The 26,672-nt window shown below is 39.5% G+C and overlaps 2 non-coding genes across 2 annotated transcripts; one reads left to right on the forward strand and one right to left on the reverse strand.

Moving 5' to 3' along the window:
* Nucleotides 1-5,792: 5,792 nt before the first annotated feature.
* On the reverse strand, nucleotides 5,793-5,899 carry LOC141644928 (small nucleolar RNA R71). The gene has a single exon (XR_012544528.1). It is a non-coding gene; the product is annotated as a small nucleolar RNA R71 (small nucleolar RNA).
* An 8,952-nt stretch (nucleotides 5,900-14,851) lies between these two features.
* Nucleotides 14,852-14,959, forward strand: LOC141644778 (small nucleolar RNA R71). The gene has a single exon (XR_012544386.1). It is a non-coding gene; the product is annotated as a small nucleolar RNA R71 (small nucleolar RNA).
* Nucleotides 14,960-26,672: the final 11,713 nt, after the last annotated feature.

The raw sequence follows: 26,672 nt of genomic DNA on the forward strand, positions 1-26,672 counted from the left end.
ATAATATAGTTTAGATTGCATTTATTTGTTATATATGTCATATAAAATTGCATTTAGTTAGAACATGCATTCATTCATATCATATCATTGCATTTGTACTTCTTTTCCATAAAACTTTAAATATCCAAAAACATGTATTTCTTTTTCATTCCTACTCCTATATGTACATTGAGGACAATGTCCAAAATAAAGTGGGGGATGGGAATTTATATTTCAAAAATACATAAAAATTGAAAAATTCCAAAGAAACTCAAAAATATGTTCTTTAATTTCATAAAATCAAAAACCATAAAAATTTGAAAAATTTAAAAATTTCAAAAACATGTTCATTTCCTTTGTAGTGTAGTCTTGTGTATATATTGTGTTTGTTCATCCTTTTTCACATTTATCGACTATGCCACATCCGAGACATGAGGGTATTGAAGACCGCATGGTATGATCTTTCCAATCTCCTTTTTCCTCTTTATGTTAATGACTAGGTGGCTTTATTTTGATTGATGCGGTATAAAAAATGTGAATTTAGGACTTGCATTTAGTTTATATGACATACTAGTTGGTAGAAGCATATGCATTAGGACGTATATATGTTAGTTGTATCATGGCATATAGTTGCATTTAGGAAAAATTTTGTGAAACCGTCTATTTGGGAAGCTTGACAAGTGTATATAGGCCCTTGTAGATGCTTTTTCTTCTTAAGACTTTGCTTGTTAGAATACTTGTAAAACACCCTAGGATGTGTCATGCTGATATCCTTTGACCCATGGATTAAGACCTAGTCAAAAGTACCTTGTGGTGTGATAACTCATTGGCTACCGTTTATTCCAAGGTGACCCTTGAAAACATGCAACCATCATCCATGTTCTACCACATTTTGTCATCAAAGGGAATGGGCACTAAAATTGTTCAAAAATTTGAGTTCAAGAAATGAAAAGAAAAGAAAAAGTTTGCAATTGCATCAAAGAAAAGAGGAGTAACAAAAATGAAGACTCCTATGCTTCAAAAATAAGCACCCTCGTTACTAATTGGGGTGACTTTGAAAATGTTCAAAAGAAAATGCAAAACTTGAAAGTTGTCAAGTATTGAAATGGCAAGCATCAAAAGAAATGGCAAAAAGAAAATGTTCTCAAATGTCAAATGCCACAAGAAATTGGGGGGAAAAACAACAACAAAAGCAAACTCCCAAATGAAACTTAATTACTATTGATCCCTTTATCCATCGTATCCATTTTTGTGCATGGTAGAGAGGGGACGACCCTTCTTCTTTTCTAGGCAAGAAGGGGAATTCCGCGATCCTCCAGTGTTTCTAACACCATAGGGAGTCTACTCTCGACAAACGCATTTAACGATTGAGGATAAAGGTACCCTAGCTTGACACAACTTGGAGGTGATTTATTGGTATCCTTCTAGGCTTAATAGTTTGAAGAAACCATATCTATAATGAAATGTGTACCCTTGAATTGCTTCTCCTTTAGATAATTTCCGCCACTTAGATCAGGAAAGTGGCTATTCTTTTGTAGATGCATCCATTACTTGTTTTGTGTGCTTTAATGCTTGGATGTGTCGCCATTTTGGCAAGACCCGCCTTGCCTTGCAAGAAGGCATCCTACCTCATGGTTGTCTTGTTGTGAGTTGAAGGGGCGGAGTGAGACCCGCTAATTGTCTCATGTCGGTCATATTACTAGGATAGTATAAATAAAGGTCTATTTTTAGTCACCTCTTTACTCGGGGCGAGTAAAGGTTCGGTTTGGGGATATTTGATATGACTATTATTTGCGCACATTTAGTTCTCTAATTGAGCTATTTTGCATACTATTATAACATTCCATGGCCATTTTATCCCTCAAAACCTTCATATTTGCTTTTCTAGTGCATTTCATATGTTTTGTAGAAAAGGAGATAAATGAGGTGGAAATCCCCCTCTTCCGTGCATATTTGGAAGATTTTTGACGATATTGGATGGACTCGTATAAAGAGGAGGCAAGAACGAGAGCCAACAACACAAGAATAAGGGGTATGCAAGAGGAGGAAAAGCAAGGAAGGCATTACAAGCAGAAATTGCTTGGAACAAAACCGAGAGTTGCTCCTTTGGCTCTAAAAGTATGCTAGATGAAACGGCGTCGAAAAATCAAGTGATCTAGGCTTTTGAATAACTCCAATAGGAGTCCGGATGAGAAAATGACGTCCGTTTTACAATCCGAGCTCAAACAAAGAAGCTGTCCGCCAATCCGCTCGTCCCGAGACCCAATCAGCTCGACTGCTACAGGACGAGCGTCCTTCCTTCAAGACGCTTGGATTGTTTGGCAGATAAGAATGAATAAAAACACTGCCTTAAGATCCGAGCGTCCCGTGCTTGATCCGCTCGTCTCCCTCTACTACAGGACGAGCGTCCCGACCCCTTGGCCGCTCGGATTCCTCTCCAGTGCCAACCGTCCCTACTACCTAGACGCTCGGGATGCGCATATTTTTGAAAGACTAGCTAAAAGGAGACCCGCATCTTTTCTTGAGAGGAGCGATTCCTCAAGGACTTAATCGTCATTTAAGCCCTTAGTAACCCTAATTTGTGCACCTAATCCCTACTATAAATACCCCATTTGTAATAATCAAAGGGACCAAGCTCTCTTAACCAAGTTCCCACATTAGAAATTCCTCTTAGATTAGATTAGGAGTAGATTAGAATAAATTAATCTTTAATCTTTCCACAAATTACACATTAATCTCTCCTTAATTATTGTTTAAGTATATTATTATTGGGTAATTGAAGATTATTGGGTTATTATTTGAGAATTGACAACTCTTCATCAATCAATCAAGTTCTCTTCTTTTATTCTTTGCTTTACTATTTGGAATCATCTTAAGTTGGTATAATTCCTTTACCCTTTTACTCTTTATTGTTTATTTCCTCATTCTCTTATCATGTTTATACTTGTTGTAATGATTGATACCATTAATGAAATGTTTTCCATGATAATGAGTAATTAGTTACTAAACTAGAATTAGTGCGTAATTAGGGGAAACCAACATGGGGAATAATCATGCTTAATCTAATATGTTTTCATAGTAAATTTGCTTGCTTGTTGTGATGTCAACCTATGCACATGTTATGTTTGATGAAATGCTAAGCCTATGAATCCTTGCATTTACAACCATCTCTTATCTATTCAACTTGACTTGTAAGATATAAACCAACTCGAGTCTAGTTAGACCATGCATAGAAGTGATTAGGGGGAAAGTAAGTCTACTTGTAGGTGTTGTACAATCTAATCGATTCGGCTCCGGGACCCAACTCTTCCTATGAACCGTAAGACATACACCAACTCGGTTCCTTTACGACATTAATTGCTTGCAACTTTGTGAACATGTTTGTATGATCAACACCATGAATCCCCTATGACCCCATGATATCCTAGTACTTTTAATCATTTGTTTACATCCTTCCTTTTATTGCTTGCTTTACTTTATTGCTTGCATTAGTCTAGAATACAACTACAAACCCGAACAAATTGTGACACTAGCATATATTGAGATAGATGGACTTAGAACCCAAAGCACACCATCCCATGGATCGACCTCGATTTAAACACTAACTAGTTGTTTGTTGAGTATTATAAATGTCTTTTGATTGGGTGTACAACGACACTGATACGTGCTTTTTATATAGTCTTTTTAGCCTATTTCAGCACGTATTTCTATGCATTTTCATACTGTTTTTATAGTATTTTGCCCCGAATTGGCTACTTTGGTTCGTTTTGTCCATTTTGTAGAAATGAACGTGAAAGTAGTGGAATCGTACTCTTTTTCGTCCTTTTTGCATGCATTTAGAGGAGACGGGATTTTCCAGATTGAGATACTACGTTTGGAAGCGTCATGGCACGGATTACGAGGCATCTGGGCGCGGACTTGAGCTGAAACGAAGACAAAGTACTCGATCGAGCAGTTTTACCACTCGATCGAGTGGTTTTTACGTCCTAGGGTGGTCGATCGAGTGGTTTTCCACTCGATCCTTAGCTTGCAGAAAGACAGGTTACTCGATCGAGTAACTTTCTACTCGATCGAGTAGTTGCTGATGAAGATTTGCTCGATCGAGTGGTTTTAATCCACTCGATCGAGTGGTTTTGCTGTTATGGACTTCTAAACAGCCCGTGTTATGTTTATTTTCGCAAAACTTATTTACTTGGCTATTTAAACCTACGTTAACTAGGTTATTAGGAGGATCTTTCATCTATCTTTCCATTATCAAAGACTTTCTACTGTAAACTTTACTGCGTTAAACATTCTTCTTCACTGTAACTTTGTTCTTGGAATTATTTCACTCGGATTTTGTGTTCTTTACGTCGGATTCGCTTGGATTGTAATTCGTTTCTCTTTCCTTATTAATAATTAATCATTGTTTGCTTTAATTTCTTGTTTACTCTATTTAATTCCTTTGCCCTAATTTCTCTTTTATGCAATTTACTTATTATTTCATTATGTTTACTGCTGGAAAATTATCCGCTGTTAGTTTAATTAGCGACATGAGTAGCTAAACCCCTTTCATGTTGGGATTAGGGGATCTGCGGTAGGAATGTGGTGATGTAGTGAATGAATTAGATGAATTAATTACAAGGCTCTGTCACCATAGCAATTTAATTGTATTTATTCGACTTAGTTGAGTGCACACTTCTGAGTTAACCTTTAATCTGGCTAAAATTAATCCTAGATCGAAAGATTGGACTAAATAGGCCTGCTATGAACAGTAGACTACCCTGACGAGAATGAAAATTAAGTTAGTGGTATTTTAGGATAGAAAGTGGACCGAAAGGACCTTTCAACATCCGTCTTACATTAATTCGTCTGAGTCATTTACCGCTGAGTCACTGGACTACCGTAGTGAACCGAAATCCTGGCATGTCCCTCTCTATCTGATAGTTTTATCTTATTTATCTGCCTTTATTACTCTTGCCCTTTATTTCTCTTCCCTTTAAAACTCGTAGTTTAGATAACAATTCAAACAACCCCCCCCCCCCCATTTGTGACCAAATAGACGGACTACTGCAAATATCTTGCCTCCATGTGGAGATCGACCTGACTTCCCTAGCTATATAGTTAGTTTAGTTAGTTTATTTTTGACAGGTACACGATAGACGTGTCAAATTTTGGCGCCGTTGCCGGGGAGGCAATTGCCCTATTTGTTTTCGTTCCGTTTATTTTATCCGTCTCAGGGAATTTTTATTCCTTGAGGCCGTTCTTATTATATTCTTTCAGTGTTGTTTATGCCTAGGTCAGACAGGTTTGAATTAGTTTCAGCTGATTCAGAGCCAGAGAGACTATTCAGGCATAGACTCCGTCTGCAAAGGAAATCACGAAAGGAAGACTTGAGTACTTTCGAGCCAGAGCTACATCACTCTCTTTTCGAAGACATTCCGATTTCTACAGTAAAGATGCCTAAGCTTTCCAGTCATTCAGTGCCTAAAGCATCCTCTATTCCGAAGGGTTTCAATCTCCAGACTGATGATGGGAATACATTTGACATCCGTCCTTCTTATATCAATCTGGTGGAAAGAAATATTTATAGAGGTGTGGCAGGTGAAGATTCGAGGAAATACATGGAGACCTTTACTGATTACTGTTCTACTATCCCCGCCACTAAGGGGGTAACTCAGGACAAGATTAAGGAAGTTCTATTTCCTTTCTCTTTAGCTGACTCAGCCAGGGAGTGGCTGACTGACTTGGACCGCACAGCTGCTAGGGTTACAGATTGGGAGTCTCTTGCTCTTGCATTTTACAAGAGATATTTCCCGCCACAGCGCACCAATCTGCTGAGGGCCAAGATTACTAGTTTCAGACAGGCTCCCGATGAAAGTTTCTATGAGGCATGGTCGCGATTCAAGAAGTTGGTGAGGTCTATCCCTCACCATGGTTTTGACCCATGGTTTCTAGCTAATCAGTTATACAATGGGCTGTATGACGACCAAAGAGCCATAATTGATGCGACATCTAGTGGGAGATTTCAGGAGAACACCGATGATGATAAGGGGTGGTCTCTTATTGAAGAGATGACTAATCACAGTGCTGAGTATGGTAACCCGAGGGATGGGATTAGAACAGTTCATGCAGTTGATAAGCAGTTTTTGGCTCAGCTGGAGACCATGAATGCTAGATTTGACAAGTTGGAGTTACAAGCTGCTGGGGAGCCTCAGACGGTCCATGTTCTTACTAGAGGAGAGACCGTTTCTTGTGAGAGATGTGGGATTAATGATGGCCACACTGCTGTTGGCTGTCTTGTAGAGAAGGAACAAGTCCTTGCCTTTCAGCAATATAGGCAAGGAGGGGGTTTCTATTACAATAATCAAGGGGCAGTCCATCCCAATTTGAGGTGGACTAGTCAAAATGTGCTTAATCCTACTCCTCCTCCGCACCAGCAGCAGCCTTATGTTCCTCCACATAAGAATCAACAAGGCTTTCAAAAGCCTCCTTCCTTTGCTCCTCCTAACCATGGTGTATCCTCTTTCGGTAGGGTGAGTGAAATTGGTGAGCTAAGTCTATGTTGCAAGCTTTTACAAAGCCGTTTCAGCTGAGCGATCAACAGAAATATGCGTCCATAAAGGCACTTGAAACTCAAGTTGACCAACTAGCCATGAACCAATCTACAAGGAAGCAGGGTCAATTACCGACTCAAAATAAGAAGAATCCACATGAGACGGTAAACATGATAAATCTGAGAAGCGGTCGTTCTTATGAGGGACCTAAATACAACAAAATCGACTCCAAGGAATGTTGAAACCGATGGTGAACAAAGTGTTCGTCAAGAAAGTGAGCTCACGGCAAAGTAAGTGCTCGATCGACTGGTTTCAGGTGGTCGATCGAGCAGATTTGGGCAAGAAAGTGCTCGATCGAGTGGTTTTTCCACTCGATCGAGTGATCAAGGAAATAGTACTGGTCGATCGAGTAGTTTATCTACTCGATCGAGTGAAGAGCAAAATGGAGTTGCTCGATCGAGTGAAAATTTCACTCGATCGAGTGATATTATTGAAGATTCTACTCGATCGAATGGGTATATTGGTCGATCGAGTAGCTTTGATGACGGAAAGCTTATTCGAGAGCCTGCTAGTGCTCGTTTAAGCGATAAATCACCCGAAAGACCTCGTTCGAGAGGTGAGAAGCGTCCAAAGGATACAGAACTTGCTCCGGAAGATACATTGGAAGAGAGAAACAAGGGACTCGAGATACCTATCACGGTTCCCTTCCCGAGGCGTTTGCAGAATACTAAGGCCAATCAACAATTCGGCAAATTTGTCGAACTTCTGAAAAGCTTGGAAGTCACTGTGCCGTTCACTGAGTTGCTGACAAAAGTACCCTCTTATCTCAAGTTTATGAAAGAAATTTTATCGCGTAAGAGGAGTATTAGTGATAGCGAGACCGTAGCTTTGACTGAGGTGGGGTCAGCTCTATTTCAAAATAAGTTACCTCCTAAGCAGTCAGACCCGGGTAGTTTTTCAATTTCGTGTCATATCGGTAACTATTTGATTGATAATGCGCTATGCGATTTAGGCGCTAGCGTAAGTGTCTTACCGCTGTCTCTGGCTAAGAGACTTGGTTTGACAAAGCTGAGTTGCACCAATATGACAGTCCAGATGGCCGACCGTAGTATATCACGGCCACTAGGTATAGTAGAAGACGTACCTGTGAGGATCGGGTGGTTCTTTATTCCCGTTGATTTCGTTGTCTTAGACATCCCCGAAGATGCACACACCCCTATTATTTTAGGGAGACCATTTTTGTCTCGCCGTCTTTGTAATAGACGTCGGGGGGAAGACTTTGACCTTTCAGGTAGGGGATGAGGAGCTGATTTTTCATCAGTCTAAGTCCCGGAGGGCTCCCATGCAAGCTCAGCCTTGCAATGCTCTCTCTTCTGTTGACCCTATTATTGATAATCGAGTTGAAAATATGGAGTATTGTGCTGCAATTGTTACCCCTCCGCCTCATACTGAGAGCAACAAGGAGGAAAGTTCGTCTGTTTTCCTTGCTGCAGGTACAGATGAAAGCAATGAAAGAGCTGTCAAAGGGTGTGGTGCAATCACTGTCAATCAAATTGGAGATAAAGATGCTAAAGATGGTGATATAGGAGCAAGGACGAGGAAAGTTCGTGCTTATGTGGATGTGAACTACTCCCCTCCTACTGTTTCAAATGAATATTCAAGCTCATGGAAGCTGAAGAGGACAATAAACGTTGCTGAGATAACATCCTCCAGTCAGGAGCCCTTCAAGGGGATACTGAATTGCATTGGGAATTGAGCGGGGAAATGCCCCGTGTAACACTTTGTAATAGATAATTTTTGAATTTTCCGTTGAATTTGTTTTATTGCTTTTATTAGGACAATTAGTTTATAGACTGTTTTTAGCATAGATTTAAGGCTATAGACTGTTTATATGCGTATTTGGTATGTTGGGATACTTTTACACGTGTTTTTATGCAGGTTTGGGGAAGTTTTACGCATTCCAAGGGAAGAATTGACGAAATTCAAGAGCTTACGCGAGAAAAGAGCTCGATCGAGTACTTTTTGTACTCGATCGAGTGAAAAATTGGTCGATCGAGTGCTTCCTCTGGTCCATCAAGTAAAGCAATAAATGGGAGTTCTCGATCGAGTAGAAATCTACTCGATCGAGTAGATGGATCAGCACAGTGTTCGATCGAGTGGTTTAAAACAACTCGATCGAGTAAAATGCACAGGACGCAGGGAGTTTTTATTCCTTAAACTCTTTTGTTCTTATTTCTCATTCATTTTCCCTAATTTCGTCTAAACCCTCCCTAATTGCGACCAAAAACGCCCCCAAATCCCCATTTTTTCTTGCCTAATCTCCAAATCCGCCACCTACAATCTGTTTCTTGCTTATTAATCTTTCAAAGCCCCATATTTTCCCCTTGTTTCGTGCTCATTTACACGGTATTTAAGAGGATTTAGGGTTTGCGGTTTTGAGCTCGAAAAATCGCTTGTTTTGCTTGTTTCTTGAAGATTAATTGCATATTGTAGGTCTATTCCCATCAAGTAAGTGATTTCTACTTCCTCGTTGCATTTTAATTTTGTTTTTTCGAATTTTTATGAGGAATTTTTGAATTAGGGTTTGAATACCCATTGTTGGTCGAATTTTCGATCTTAATTGTCTCTATTTGCCCTTAATTGTCTTACTTGATGATATAACCGCATTCCTCACTGTTTGTTGCATGTCTTTTTCGAATTTTACATGATTTTGCGATATGGGTTCAGGATAGTCGAAATTTTCGACTGCCATTTTGGTTATTGCTGCTGTAATTGTCTAATTAGCTTCCTCGTCGCTTAACTGCTGCTGTTTTAGACTGTTATCACACCCATGTTAATGCTTAACATGCTTCAATTCGAGTTTTGTGCAAAATTTCGCGATTAGGGCTGTTTCAGTCGAGTTTTTTGACTGTTAGACGGGTTATGTTCTGCCTTGCCTTAATTAACCTCAGTTGTTACTTAGTTGCTACTGTCGTTACCTGCTTTCCCGTTCCCTATCGCTGTTTGCCTAATGTAATTCGAAATTTTTGAGGAATTGCTGGGAATTGTATGCTGTAAGCCGAGATTTTTGACTGGTGGGGGTTTCACATGTTGTTTCTGCTGGTTTTTCGTGCTGATTTTAGCCACTATTAGTCGCTGTTTCTTATCATACCCCTTACCTCTTGTTACAGGATGGACTCTAGCTCTTTACCCTCTACTAGTTCGTCCTCCAGTCCGTCTCTGTCTAAGACAGTGGCCCCTGCTGTTGCCACTGTCTCCACTTTAGTGACTACCGCAGCCCAGTGTTCCTAGTTTCAGCTGCCGGTAAAGTCTTTGCCCCAGCTAGCTCTTCTGCTAGCTCAGTTCAGGCTGCCACTTCCTCTACGGTCACCACCACTGCTAGCACTGCTGCTAGTTCTTCTTCAGTGGTGGCCATAGCAGCCCCTACTCCTACACCAGCCACTGCTTTTACTCCAGTGGTGGACTCCCCAGCAGCCGCAGCTGCTTTCAGAGCAGCCCTGGTGCCTCACTCAGTCACTGCACGGGCTACTACTTCGGGTTCCAAAGGCCGGGGTCGTAGACAGTCTCGTTCTGCGCCAGCCCCAGCCCCAGCCACCTCTACTTCTACTGCTTCTACTTCAGCTGCTGCTTCTACTTCTGGCACAGTCACAGTCCGAGGGGACATTTCCCTCGACTCTCACCCAGACTACCCGCAGGTACATTTTGTTACCGCTTTACATCGTACGAAATTTTATAACCTGCTAGCCTGTGTGCATGTTCCTTCCCGTTTTCTAGAGAAAACGGCGCTTGTGAGACACAGCATTTACGAGTCGGTTTGTGACTTACTACGGGCCACGGGGATGGTCGGGCTCATCACTATGAGCGGCCGCACTTTTCTGGAGCTGAGCCTCGAGTTTCTCAGCTCCTTTACCTTCTCCTCAGGGGCACACGATGCTGACCCCTCTAGCTCTTCAGTGTCCTTCCGGTTGTTTAACCGGACCTTTCCGATGACCTTAGGGGAGTTTGGTAGGTTACTTGGCCTTACCTCTACGAGCGCGGTTTTCGCCCCTAAGCGGGTCTACCGTCAGCTTTGGAGGACCCTGGCCCACACCACTTTTCAGGAGCGAAAGCTCCAACAGGTCCACCTCCCCGCTGTCTGTTGTTTCCTTAGACTGATGGGGAGCACTATTTTCGGCCGAAAGGAGCCGAACAACATCACAAACACCGAGCTCTCCATCCTGGGCGGTTACCTGAACATCGACTGTGAGGGTCCTTTTACCCTCAACATAGCCTACTTGACCGCCCAGTACCTTCAGTGCCAGGGGAAGAAGGAGACGGGAACCATTGCCTGCGGTGGCATAGCCACCATTCTTGCCCGTTCCCTCGTCCCCGTTTGGCCTCGTTACCTGCAGTACCTCCAGGGAGAGAGGCTACTGAGTCTGGATGCCATGCTTTCTCAGCATTGGCTTACCCCAGACTACCAGACATGGAAGATAGACGGCTTCCTGTCTGTAAACTTACCTTGTGAGACTCTCCCCCGTCTAGAGCCCCTTACTACTGTTGCTAGGGGCGCCCGTCTGCCACCACTTCCTGACCTTCACCTTCCACGCCGACCACCTCTTGCTGCACCCGCCGCCAAGAAGAGGCGTCTTGAGACCGGAGAGGGGTCTACACCTTCAGGGAGTGCCCAGCCTTCTACGACTACTCCCGTACCGACCCCTACTCCCACTACTACTACCACTCCTACTCCTACTCCCACTCCCACTGACCAGACACAGACTCAGCCGGACCTACCGGCTACTTTCGTTCCACCTCCTCCCTTTGTGGCGCCCGCGGTCCTGGACCAAGGGGGCGCCGTTTACGGTTTGTTGCTTGAGGTTGCAGAGCGTCAGGCTCGTATGGAGAGGGACTTGGCTCTTGCTTTACGCCCTCTGTACGAGTACCACTTGCAGCGACGCCGTCCGATCCCAGAGGGTTGGCCACACCCTTCCTTCTACAGGTACCCACCTGAGGGGTACCCGGTTATTGCATCCTTTTGAGTCTGCATTTGCATTTGTTTTTGCATTCACGTTTATTTTTCAGCTTTCATTGTTGTTTATTTCATTAAAAAAAATTAGAAATTTCAAAAATTCAAAAAAATTCACGTTTATTTTTGCATGTAGGTTGAGTCGGAACGGTAGATTTCCATGATGATAATGCACTATAACTTGTCATTTTACTTGAGCCTTGCACTTCTTTTGATAGTTATTAGCTTTGTCATACGCATAGTCGACGAGTTTCTGTTCAAATATAGCTGACTGTTTAGACTTGACCTGATAAATTTGCAAACTACTTGAAAATTCTGAGTTTTAGAGCCTCATAACTGGTGACATTCATGACCAGTTCATTAGGAATTGAGAGTAGTACTCCTTGCATAGCATGTTCATCTATTTGCACTTTTATGACATTCAATTTCTTGTCAAATGCACAAATTCGGGTTTGTGGTTTGTATCACATGCAGGGAGGTGCTTGCAAATTTCCTTTCTTTCTATTTTTTAGCCATTTAGCTCCACATTAGCCAAATTTTCCTTTTTGACCCATTAGCTACATTCCAAATTAAGCCTGCCTAGTCAAGCTAGTTAGTATGTTTCTTTGGGTATGAGTTTTCCGCTTGCATTTTGGCCGTATTTCCGTGCTTGGAGTTGTTGGAAAATTTGAGGAAGGAGGAAAAAAAGAAAAAAAAAAGAAGAAAAACGTGAGAGTGAAAGAAAAAAAAAAGAAAAAAGAAATGAAAAAAAAAAGAAGGAAGAAAGGCTAGAACGTGAATCAGGAAGAAAACGAAAGAAAGTTTGAAAAAAAATTTGATTTGTTTGAATTAGTTATTTCAGACGGTGTTTGAAAAAGGAAAGTTTGGCACCGTCTGACTCCTCCACTCTTATTCTATATTTTTTTTGAGGAGATTGTGTTTGAGTTTAGTGAGCTTTGTGCCAAATGAAGGGCACCCGTACTTAGTTTTTCAGTCAGTTGAGATTCGGATGGTTTCATTATGGTCCTGTTAGGAACTAGCTTGACGCTTTTACCTCCACATTTCCATAACAAGTTTTGCCTTTCTCACCTGAACCTCACTATTCCCAAATTATTTGTAAGCCCTCGGCTGTGACGGACATTATTGGTTGGAGTGTGTGCATTAGTACTTGAATTGTCTTTCATTTTTGTTGCATGCATGCTATGTAGGTCGCAGTTAGGTGAGTGACTGCCTTTTCTTCTCTCTTTTACATATTACATTCACCCTCTGCTTCATGAGAGAAGAGTGACCACGAGAGAGTCCGATTTTGTTGGTCTTGCAAGGTCGATAGGTTGGCTATATTTTTGAACAGCTTATAATTCGATTGCGTATTGACTGCTTAGCTTTAACTGTTAATCTTTGTTGCATTAAATTGGTTCAAGTAGACAAGTTAAGCTAGCTCTGAGTTATCATTTCCGTTCCATTAGTTGCATTTTAGTTTACTCGAGGACGAGTAAAGGTTCGGTTTGGGGAGATTTGATACGTGCTTTTTATATAGTCTTTTTAGCCTATTTCAGCACATATTTCTATGCATTTTCATACTGTTTTTATAGTATTTTGCCCCGAATTGGCTACTTTGGTTCGTTTTGTCCATTTTGTAGAAATGAACGCGAAAGTAGTGGAATCGTACTCTTTTTCGTCCTTTTTGCATGCATTTAGAGGAGACGGGATTTTCCAGAGTGAGATACTACGTTTGGAAGCGTCATGGCACGGATTACGAGGCATCTGGGCGCGGACTTGAGCTGAAACGAAGACAAAGTACTCGATCGAGCAGTTTTACCACTCGATCGAGTGGTTTTTACGTCCTAGGGTGGTCGATCTAGTGGTTTTCCACTCGATCCTTAGCTTGCAGAAAGACAGGTTACTCGATGGAGTAACTTTCTACTCGATCGAGTAGTTGCTGATGAAGATTTGCTCGATCGAGTGGTTTTAATCCACTCGATCGAGTGGTTTTGCTGTTATGGGCTTCTAAACAGCCCGTGTTATGTTTATTTTCGCAAAACTTATTTACTTGGCTATTTAAACCTACGTTAACTAGGTTATTAGGAGGATCTTTCATCTATCTTTCCATTATCAAAAACTTTCTCTCAGTAAACTTTCTGCGTTAAACATTCTTCTTCACTGTAACTTTGTTCTTGGAATTATTTCACTCGGATTTTGTGTTCTTTACGTCGGATTCGCTTGGATTGTAATTCGTTTCTCTTTCCTTATTAATAATTAATCATTGTTTGCTTTAATTTCTTGTTTACTCTATTTAATTCCTTTGCCCTAATTTCTCTTTTATGCAATTTACTTATTATTTCATTATGTTTACTGCTGGAAAATTATCCGCTGTTAGTTTAATTAGCGACATGAGTAGCTAAACCCCTTTCATGTTGGGATTAGGGGATCTGCGGTAGGAATGTGGTGATGTAGTGAATGAATTAGATGAATTAATTACAAGGCTCTGTCACCATAGCAATTTAATTATATTTATTCGACTTAGTTGAGTGCACACTTCTGAGTTAACCTTTAATCTGACTAAAATTAATCCTAGATCGAAAGATTGGACTAAATAGGCCTGCTATGAACAGTAGACTACCCTGACGAGAATGAAAATTAAGTTAGTGGTATTTTAGGATAGAAAGTGGACCGAAAGGACCTTTCAACATCCGTCTTACATTAATTCGTCTGAGTCATTTACCGCTGAGTCACTGGACTACCGTAGTGAACCGAAATCCTGACATGTCCCTCTCTATCTGATAGTTTTATCTTATTTATCTGCCTTTATTACTCTTGCCCTTTATTTCTCTTCCCTTTAAAACTCGTAGTTTAGATAACAATTCAAACAACCCCCCCCCCCCCATTTGTGACCAAATAGACGGACTACTACAAATATCTTGCCTCCATGTGGAGATCGACCTGACTTCCCTAGCTATATAGTTAGTTTATTTTTGACAGGTACACGACAGACGTGTCAGACACGCTCACGTCACCCGCACCTCCGCAACCTTCAGAAACAATGATTTGGCTAGTAGAGGACACAGCATTGAGTTGTTGAAGAGAATTTTTAGCATCCCGGTCCGCCAATTGTTGTTGGAGTAAGGCAATTTGGGCTAACAAGACGGGATTGTCGGAGGATTCTTCTTTACCTTTGAGTGGCATACTTCGGGAATTGACATATTGCGCGTCATGGATTGCCATGGATCCGATTGTGGCATGTGCAATGTCGGCGTTAATTTGATCAAACCGCCCATTGTTGGCGGAATCGAGAATCCTTCGGGACTCGGCACAACATCCATTGTAGAATGTTATAGCGAGTAACCAAGCATCCAACCCATGATGTGGGCACTGCCTTTACAACTTCTTATACCTCTACCAAGCTTCATATAAGCTCTCAAGAGCTTGTTGACGGAATCCGGTGATTTGGCTCCTTAAAGTTTAAGTTTTTTACGATGGAAAAAACTTTTGATAGAAAGCAACAGCCAACGTCTCCCAATTTGTGATTCCCATGGCGGTGCGATCAAGGCTATTGATCAATAACTTTGCCTTGTCCTTTATAGAGAAAGGGAAAAGTATTTCCCTAATTTAGGCTTGAGTGACGCCCGTTTGCCGAATCATGGAGCAATAATCACAGAATTTTTGAACATGTAAATTGGGTTCCTCCAAAGGACTTCCCCCAAATTGCTTCCTCTTTACAAGGCTAATGAAAGCCGGTTTGATCTCGAATTCCGGCGCGGTAATTTGAGTAGTTGTAATACCGGCCGGAAGCATAGTCGTGGTGGGCCTGGAGTGATCGGAAAGTTTCACCATCATTTTAATTGGAGCTGGTGGTGGTGGTGGAGATGATGAAATAGAAACATCTTCCTCTTCAAGAGCTTTAAGATCGTCTAAGTAAGACTTTCTTGCACTTTCAACTTGCACGGGAGAAGCGGCTTCTTTAACTTCTTTCCAAAAACTTCGTCTTCTACGAAAGGTTTTCTCGGGTTCGGAATCCAGTGTAAACAAATCTCCACTACGAGAACACCTGGACATAAGACAACAATCTCTAGAAAATGATAAGTAACGGTCTCAAGGAACAAGTGTTCCTTAAGACAAAAGAAAACAAGATAGAAATCGACAAATCTAAACGCAATAAAACCATTCTCCCCGGCAACGGCGCCAAAATTTGATAGGCTACGTCGCACACCTAACAAAGATAATTTCCCTAGACACAAATTAATGTAGTAATAGAGGTCGAACACAAGGAGACGGGAATTGCGCTATGAAATGCTATGAATAATAGATTTCTATCAAGGTCGATTACGATTGGTTTGGTTTGTTGGTTGGTTTGTTAACTAGCAAATGAAACGATGTAAACTATATGATTAAAGGAGTCTAGAGGAGTCGGGTCACACATACAATTGTAAATATATATTCATGCTAAACTCGAAAATAATAACATTGTCAATTGTCTAGGCTTAAAGACACCCACCTCACGATATTAGAGTCAACCATAAACCGGATCCTAGAGAAACTCTCGTTTATGACTAGGTCGTCCTACTACACATGCTTAGTCTAATCCGATTCTGTGCCTCTCGACTTATAGAACGAATTAACAAACTTAATCAATGAATAAGGCCTTTAAACGAAGATTAATCGTGACGATACAAACATGTGATAGAAACAATTAGACAATATTATATCAACCTAATTTATTATTCTACATATATTAGTTTTTGCATGGCTTTCCTAGTCCCTAGACTAAGGAAATTTAGCTACACGTGTTGAAATTTAAACTACAAACTATAATGTATGAAATGCTAGACATGATTATAGAAATAATGTAAACTAAATGGTGATTCATAAAATATAATAACAAACTATGTGATATGATTAAAGTGCTAGTGATAAAACTATGTGATAACTAAAACAGAAATGTAAACAAAATAAACTAGAATTAGAATTACCGAAATAGAAATGGAACTTGAACTAGGAACTTGCAAGGTAGAACAAAATGAGAACCAAAAGCTTGAATAAATAGAACCAAATGATTGACAAGTATCAAATGCTTAACAATATTAAAACTAGAATGAAAACTATGAGAGAATTGTTTGCTTAAGGCTATAAAAGAGTAAAATAGTGTATGAAAGACGTATGAAAGATGTCCTAAAATGATGGATTAAGGCCCCTATTTATAATAAAATAGGGGCATAACGTAAAAGTCCATGAGGGGGTCAACCGCGGTCGGGGTTGCCAGCCCGGCCCGATCGAGGCCGTAGGTATCCGTGCATATTTCTCCATTTCTTGATTAAATGCTCCAAGGAATCCTCAGTGTGCGATTAATGCCACCATTTAGCCTCCGGTTAATGCTTCATAATTGTACCTAAGAGCATCCAAAGGAGTATCCTAAGCTTGGTATTCTCTTCATAAATTTGGACTTCTTTTGGGCTCTTTTGTAAGATCATTTTGCATTAATAATCCATATCTCATACACTCTTGCTTGGACTTGGAAACACACTCTTCCATGGTTGTTTTCATCCTTGTCATTCCCAAAATTTCCTACCATGGTCCATCTTGCTTCCACTTAGCTTAGTGACCTTGGTGCTTGCTAAAATGACGGGAAAAAGCATCGAAGTACTTCATGTGGGAAATAATCTGTATACTTCCCTTAAAATTGAAGGATTATAACGAATTTAATTAAGACGGTCACTAGTCATAAATAAAATACATAAAAAAAGTAAAGGATTCAGAAATAACCTTCGGTCCTAGCAAATATGGCCTAAGAACAATATCAAAGTTGATATTCGCCTATCAGTTGCACCCAAGACGATATGAGATATGCCCTTTGATAATGCTAGAATCGATCCAAATTTTCTGTAAAAAATTTGGTTGTGTTTTTGTGTTTTACTGATGAGGGAGGAGGCTAGGTTAAAAGAGCATTAGGGTTGAATAATGATCACCCTATTCTACTTATTGTAACCGAAATATGGGAGTGAATTAGGGAGATTTAATCTTCCCTAATTCGGCCCACTATAACCGAAATAAGGAGTATAATCTCCTTATTTGTGGTTATTCCAAAAATGTATAAAATGTGTTAGAATTGCCATCTAGTGAGGATCGAACCCATGACCTCTTGGTTTGTGTACCCTCACTATTACCACTATGACACATTCATCTTGTTGATATTAAATATAACCGATTACATTTAATTACGAATTAACAGATTAATTCGTCCAAGCTAACATTACATACATTTAATTAAATATAACTTATTATATTTAATTTACGAATTGACAGTTAATTCGTCTCAACTAATATTATTTAATCTTCATTAAATAATTGTCTCATCAACACATTGACTAACTGTTTAGTGATATTAGGCATCAATGTGATCATATTTCTATAATCACATCTCTCAAACACATCCTATAGGTGTGACCTTTAGGGACCAGTTGATCACCGCCATCTGTATGATAATAACGTCAAACTTTCTAGCAAGCCAACCGTTATTAGGTAAACGTTAATCAACTGATTAAATATACGAAGTATACCCTTGTGAACCTGTAAGAGATTTACAAATGTTATCACACTAATTTGTGGAGGACACAAGCTCCAACAAACTCCCACTTGTCCTCACAAGTGTATGTGCGATAACCGATTCTCATATCCTAAAATTTCTCCCACTCAATGTAAAACAATTTGCAAATCCGTATTCACAAAGGTCGCATTTTACAAGCGATCAATATCAAGAGTGGTTTCCCCGACTAGAGAGTAACTTAACTGATAAACGAATCAACATTCGAGCATGGCCATGCATTTCAGTTACAACTCCTCGAGTGGCCCTGAGAAATAACTATACCTGATAAGGGTTGGATATTTTCCTCAACTCGAATCCTGCAGATGTAAGCACAGTATGAAATGACCCAGAAAAAATCTACTTAGCCTCCAGTTATGGCAGACCGTGAGAAAGAAACCAAAGTCACCCAAAAATTGCCTTAATCTCAAGAGACAGTCGATAGTCAAAAGAATAGACTCTAGGAACACAATGGATGTCCTATCCAGGACCTGGCACCGAATGTTATTAAACATTTAGGACTCCATTACGTTGTCACAAAAAGTTGTCCTACGAGGTATCGTTATAATCTCGCATCTGTGATCGATCAGTCAACCGTTTGACTTATGGCTCGTTGAACCCACCATCAATCGACTGCACAATATAATAGACGGAGTTATCATCTCACATTGGCGATTACGGACCAAAACAAATATAATGTAATTCAGTTCACTTTGTGGCGTTCAATGTTGTCAGTACAATCCACATGAAAAACAAAATATTATATATAAAACGATGAAGTTATAAATAGTATATGAAAAAGATGATGTATCAAATCCATAATCAAGTACTACAACTCAGGAACACGTATAATTCCCATGGAAATAACGTGCCCTACATGCTTATCATAATTCAACGGTTTAGTGAGAGGATCCGCGATGTTATCATCCGTCGCAATCTTGTCAATCACTATCTCTTCTTGCTCCACGTAATCACGGATCAGGTGAGATTTCCGATGTACATGTCTAGATTTGTTGCTAGACTTTGGCTCCTTAGCCTGGAAGATGGCACCTCTATTGTCACAATAGATGGTGATCGGGTCATTCAAACTAGGAACTACCGAAAGCCCTTGTAAGAATTGACGCATCCATATCGCTTCCTTTGCTGCCTCCGAAGCGGCATAGTACTCGCATTCAGTAGTAGAATCTGCTACAACACTCTGTTTGGAACTCTTCCAGCTGACCGCACACCATTAAGAGTGAAGACGAACCCGGACTGAGATTTTGAATCATCTCGATCCGTTTGGAAGCTAGCATTTGCGTAACCGATTGCGCATAGCTTAGTATCTCCTCCATAAGTCAATACCCAATCCTTAGTCCTCCGTAGGTACTTGAGGATGTTTTTGACAGCTATCCAGTGTGTTTCACCTGGAGTCTTTTGGTACCGACTCGTTATACTCAATGCATATGCCACGTCTGGACGTGTGCATATCATGGCATACATGATCGATTCTATTGCAGATGCATAAGGAACACGACTCATGCGCTCAATCCCTTCAGGCGTCGTGGGTGACTGAGACTTGCTCAACTGCATCCCAGTCGTCATTGGAAGGTTCCCCTTCTTGGAGTTGGTCATGCTGAACTTCTCAAGAATCTTATCCAAATAAGACTCCTGACTAAGTAATAACGTCCGTCGTGATCTATCTCGGTAGATACGGATTCCCAAAATGCGCTGTGCCTCACCCATATCTTTCATCTAGAAATGGTTCTTCAACCATTCTTTAACCGAAGATAGGAGAGGAATGTCATTCCCAATCAAGAGTATGTCATCGACATACAATATCAAGAATACAATCTTGCTCCCACTCGACTTGATATATAAGCATGGTTCCTCGACCGATCGAGTGAAACCATACTCTTTTATCACCTGGTCGAAACGATGATTCCAACTCCGAGAAGCTTGCTTAAGTCCATAAATGGAACGCTTAAGCATGCATACTTTCTTAGGATGTTCAGGATTTATGAAACCTTTGGGTTGCACCATGTACAACTCTTCCTCCAAATAACCGTTTAAAAAGGCGGTTTTCACATCCATTTGCCAAATTTCATAATCATGAAATGCGGTTATCGCTAAGATTATCCGAATGGAACGTAGCATGACTACAGGTGCAAAAATCTCATCATAATGCAATCCATGCACTTGAGTGAAACCTTTTGCCACAAGTCGTGCCTTATAGGTATCTGGTTGCGCGTCTACATAACGCTTTATTTTGTAAAGCCATTTGCACTGTAGAGGTTTTACCTTATTAGGTAAATCAACTAGATCCCATACGTCATTCTCATACATGGAGTCCATCTCGGATTGCATGGCTTCGAGCCATAGCTTTGAGTCGGAACAGGTCATAGCACCTTTATAGGTAACGGGTTCATTACTCTCTAGGAGTAAATAGTCATTCTCCTCGACCATACCAATGTATCTGTCCGGAGGATGAGAGACTCTACCCGACCTCCTAGGTTCCTCAGGAATATTAACCGTATCAGCAGTTGGAGGAACAACTTCCTCCATCTGTTCCTCGGTCGTTGGTTCTAGAATCTCCGACAGCTCGAAGGTTCTATTACTCGTCTTGTTCTCGAGAAATTCTTTCTCTAAGAACGCCGCACTAGCCGCAACAAAAACTCGATGTTCGGTAGGCGAATAGAAGTAATGACCAAATGTTCCTTTTGGATAACCTATAAAGTATGTCTTGGCCGATCGCGGGCCGAGCTTATCCTCGTGTCTCCACTTGACATAAGCCTCGCAGCCCCAAACCCGAATAAAGGACAAGTTAGGGACCGTTCCCTTCCACATTTCATATGGAGTCTTATCGACAGCTTTAGACGGACTTCGGTTAAGTATAAGAGCATCTGACAAAAGAGCATAACCCCATAATGAATAAGGCACTACCGTGTGACTCATGATGGATCGAACCATATCAAGTAAGGTTCAATTTCTCCGTTCGGACACACCATTCAATTGAGGTGTTCCAGGTGGAGTTAACTGTAGAACGATTCCACAGTCTTTAAGGTGTTGATCAAACTCATTTGAAAGATATTCGCCACCCGATCTGAACGGAGTGCTTTAACCTTTCTTCCCAGTTGGTTATGTACCCTGTTCAGGTATTCCTTGAATTTCTCAAAGGACTCACTTTTATGCTTCATTAAGTAGACATATCCGTATCTACTCAAATCGTCCGTGAAAGTGATAAAATATCTATAGCCATCACTAGCGGTAATTTACATAGGTCCACAAACATCAGTATGTATGAGTCCTAATAGGTCACTAGCGCGCATTCCAACACCTTTGAAGGAAATTCGAGTCATCTTGCCAATGAGACATGATTCACACGTGCCATATGTAGAAACATCGAATGCGGGAATAGTCCCATTATCGACGAGTTTCTTCACGCGTTTCTTATTTATGTGTGCCATTCGACAATGCCATAGATAGGTTTGATCTTTGTCACCAACCTTTATTTTCTTATTATTCACGTGTAATACTTCTGTGGTTTGGTCTAAGATATAAATTCCATTCATGGAAACTGCTTTGCCATAAATCATTTCATTGAAAGAGAAAATACAGCTATTATCCTTTATTGAAAATGCAAAACCGTCTTTAGCAAGTACGGAAACAGAAATAATGTTTTTAGACAAACTGGGTACATAGTAACAGCTATTTAAAAATAACTCAAAACCACTAGGGAGTTGGATTACATATGTTCCCTTCGAGACAGCAGCAACTCGTGCTCAATTCCCGACTCGCAGGTCCACATCACCTTTTTCGAGAGGTATGATGTTCTTTAGGCCCTGCAAATGATTACACAGATGAGAACCACAACCAGGATCAAGTACCCAAGTTCCGAAACTTACATGGTTAATCTCAATCATATGAATATAAGATGACATACCAACAGGAACGACGCGGCCTGCTTTGATGTCCTCACGGTAGACGGGTCAGTTCCTCCTCCAATGTCCAGTCTTGTGACAATGGTGGCACTCTATGTCACCGCCCTTGCTCTTTGCCTTGCCCTGTGAGTCACTAGTCTCACCAGGCGCACTCTTACCATTTCCTGGCTTCTTAAACTTTGGCTTACCTACAGCTAGGTCGCCATGAGCCTTGCCCTTACCTGTACCTTTGTTGTAAATCGTGAGAACATCCTGCTTCACGCTCCCACTCAATTTCATATCCTTCTCGGTTTGTACGAGAAGGGAGTGTAGCTCATGAGGACTCTTTTTCAAGTCATTCATATAGTAGTTCGCCCTGAAAAGGGCAAAACCATCGTGAAGAGAATGAAGCATTCGGTCAATGATAATGCTCTCACTGATTTTACAATTCAGTGCCTCCAGCTTCTCGACATTATCAATCATGTGAAGAATGTGTGGGCTAACCGGTTGGCCCTTCTGGAGTTTCGCATCAAAGAAGCGACAGGTATGCTCATATGTAACGATTCTCGGTGGTTTTGAGAACTCGTTCGTGAGCGTAGTGAAAATCTTGTTTGCACTTTGGACAATGAAGCGTCTCTGCGAATTGGCTTCCATTGCAAAGATGAGTACGTTCTTTATCGCACCCGCTTCCATAACGAAATCACTATAAGCGAGTGACTCGTTGACTCCTGCATTGGGGCCTGGGTTGACCGGTATTGGCTTAGTTAAGTACTTGAGCTTACCGTCAGCAATGGCAGCATTCCGTAGTGCCGCCTCCCAGTCCGCAAAGTTGGACCCGTCGTTTTTCAGACGTGTGAACTGATTCATCTGGTCCATGAAAATTTTAAGCCAGGACGCGCGATGAAGTGTGGCACTAGGCATTGGGATTGCGTTATTTCCAGCCATTTCGTTGTAATAGTATTATCAAAAATAATCGTGTTCTACACTGCGAAAGAAGAAAAAAAATAATAAGCATGTGCATCATTTTGATTTTAAGTCTAATGAACTAATGTCATAACGCGAAGACTCAAAACATTTATACAATTGACCTCCCTCAAGAATTATATAAATGATCCCAAGACTCAATTCTCTGTAAATTGATAAGCTAACCTTTTAGCTAATTCTACCGTTAGAATTCTTGGTCGATAAATTTCTGTAAATTCTATCTTTAGTCCATCATAATCACGAGAAACTCTTCGGACTATGATGTTGAGGTAAACTAAGTCAACACAACTACTTACCCAACGTAGAAGGGGCCATATTATGCCTACCGACAAAGAAGGGATTCATAGTTGTTTGCCATTATAAAGACTAATCTCAATTTCCGTTTTAGAGGAAGATCCCATCATCTTTATTTTAATTCATTTTAAGTGAACTAATATCTAACATGCGAGAATGAATAAACTAAGGTGATGGCTTTAAGACTGTGACATCTGCATGTCCATGAAAACTATCATACAACCTATATGAGTCAATTTTCATGCATTTTAGTAGTAGGTGGTTTGGTTTTAGGCGGAATATGATGCATAAACTAACATGTGAATGAAAAGCAAAGAAAATGAAAACGTAAAAACAGTAAAAGTCCTAGTGTGGCCTATCCTATCAAAATGAACATAAAATACAAGTTTGGAATCCATCCTTGGACCCGAGAAGCTTGCCTTGATGTTCCATCTTGATCCATGTAGCGGGAGTGAGCTACAATCTCCATCTTTAGTCTTCTTTGAAATTACAATAATTAAAATTACATAATAAACCTATTTATTACAATCTAATTTCAAAACCCAAAACTAAAAATAAAGGAGATTCGAGATCTCATAATTACATAAAAAATCATGTTTCCTTCATTACGAAAACATAATTTGACTAAGGCCACACTAAGTATTACAATTTACAACCGATTGCAAAAATAAATACGTAAATAAAATTCATTCATTCGATTCATTCAACAAAATTAAAAGCATCAACTAAAAATAAATTAAACATACATGACACAATTCCTTAATTATGTTGATTAATTTATCCAAACCACCTATTTAAATCAAATTAAGTAACAATTACTCAATTAATCACATTAATTTCATTCTTAATCCATATTAAACTTGTTATAAGAATTCTATCCGTCAAAATTTTAAACTGCTTTAAAATAATTCGGTATCTATAAATTGTGAACCGTTTCACAATAACTAATTTGCCAAAAACAAAAAAAACAAAATCTTTTTTTTAATTTTGTCTCGGCTGAACAAACAAGTTTTTTTTTTTTTTCAGCACGGCTAAAAAAAACAGAAAACAAAAAAAACTTTCTTTTCATACGGTAACTCTAAAAAACCGTAAAAAAAAATTTTTTTTTTTTTAATCTGCCGTGAACAGTAGCAGAAGCAAGAAAAAAAATATGGTTATAAAAAAACAGAAAACCCTAATGCCTCCTTTTATTTTTCTTTTGCGCTAAAAAGCCCTAAATCAAAAATTCGATGAAGAAAATGTTTACAGTTGCTAATAGAACATGATTTAGCAAATGAATTAATAAACATGATTAATCGTATATGCTAAAACTATATAGCAAAAACAAGTTCTTGTATCATCGACATGACGATTCTATTTGCATTTTAACTTAATCTGCATTAAATCAAAATCTACCAATTCTTCATATGATAATTTTAACTGATTAAAACAATGATATGATAAAAAGAAATTGGAAATAAATCATCAAGCAAAAGAAAAAACGAAAGGAAAAAAAACAGGCCGAAAAAAAAACTCTCGGCCAAAAATTTTCAGCCGAAAAAAAACCCTAATTTTTTTTTTCGGAAATTTGTTATTGTTTACATACAATTTTTATGAAAATCATCAAAATTAAAATTCGTGGCCTTAGCTCTGATACCACTTGTGGGAAATAATCTGTATACTTCCCTTAAAATTGAAGGATTATAACGAATTTAATTAAGACGATCACTAGTCATAAATAAAATACATAAACAAAGTAAAGGATTCAGAAATAACCTTCGGTCCTAGAAAATATGGCCTAAGAACAACATCAAGGTAGATATTCGCCAATCAGTTGCACCCAAGACGATATGAGATATGCCCTTTGATAATGCTAAAATCGATTCAAATTTTCTGTAAAAATTTTGGTTGTGTTTTTGTGTTTTTCTGATGAGGGAGGAGGTTAGGTTAAAAGAGCATTAAGGTTGAATAATGATCACCCTATTCTACTTATTGTAACCGAAATATGGGAGTGAATTAGGGAGATTTAATCTTCCCTAATTCGGCCCACTATAACCGAAATAAGGAGTATAATCTCCTTATTTGTGGTTATTCCAAAAATGTATAAAATGTGTTAGAATTGCCATCTAGTGAGGATCGAACCCATGACCTCTTGGTTTGTGTACCCTCACTATTACCACTATGACACATTCATCTTGTTGATATTAAATATAACCGATTACATTTAATTACGAATTAACAGATTAATTCGTCCAAGCTAACATTACATACATTTAATTAAATATAACTTATTATATTTAATTTACGAATTGACAGTTAATTCGTCTCAACTAATATTATTTAATCTTCATTAAATAATTGTCTCATCAACACATTGACTAACTGTTTAGTCATATTTAGGCATCAATGTGATCATATTTCTATAATCACATCTCTCAAACACATCATATAGGTGTGACCTTTAGGGACAAGTTGATCACCGCCATCTGTATGATAATAACGTCAAACTTTCTAGCAAGCCAACCGTTATTAGGTAAACGTTAATCAACTGATTAAATATACGAAGTATACCCTTGTGAACCTGTAAGAGATTTACAAATGTTATCACACTAATTTGTGGAGGACACAAGCTCCAACACTTCATTCCTACAAAATGCGATAAAATACAAGCAACACACCTAGAACACAAGATTAGCTCACAAATATACTAATTAAAGTATGATATGCAATTAAAACCGAGCTAAAATGAGGGGTAAAATCCTATACAAAATGGACACATCAGTAAGAACCGTCTATCCACATGTACTTATTCAAATGAAAGCAATAAAAGTATCAAGAAATCAATGTCACACTTATGCAGTTTGATATTACACATTCCACAAGGAGAAACCGCACTCAAGCCTAATGGACAATGAGACCAGTTTACTGATGTTCCTGGCCTAGGAAGCTCTATAGACCTCAGAATTTAAGTAGTTTACCAACATAAACTTGTCAAATCTAATTAGCATAAGGCATGTCAATGCGGTCAAGACTTGAATTATGAGCTTTGTTTTCATAAATAACGGGTCAAAACAATGTACATGGATAACTGAATTGAGATTCAAATGTAAAAACAATGCAATTTAACATCATTATTATTCAATTCACCAAGACTCGACCTAAAACAAAAAAAAAAACTTGTTTATGGATTTTGAAATTTTTTAATTTTTATGGCTTTTTGATTTAAATGCACACAACATAAATAAATCACATAACATAAATAAAGACTCCTCCCTCAAACCTAAATGTCACAGTGTCCTCATTGTGACGCCTACAGCATAGCAATCACACTAAAATTTCCAGCAACCTAGAGGACACATCTAACAAAAGGAATGCAAAAGAAATACAAAAGAAATAGAGATAATACAATAAAAGTAGATACAAGAGAAGAGAATACTGGGTAA

The sequence above is a fragment of the Silene latifolia genome, chromosome 2 (genome assembly GCF_048544455.1).
Source record: "Silene latifolia isolate original U9 population chromosome 2, ASM4854445v1, whole genome shotgun sequence".
Classification (NCBI taxonomy): domain Eukaryota; kingdom Viridiplantae; phylum Streptophyta; class Magnoliopsida; order Caryophyllales; family Caryophyllaceae; genus Silene; species Silene latifolia.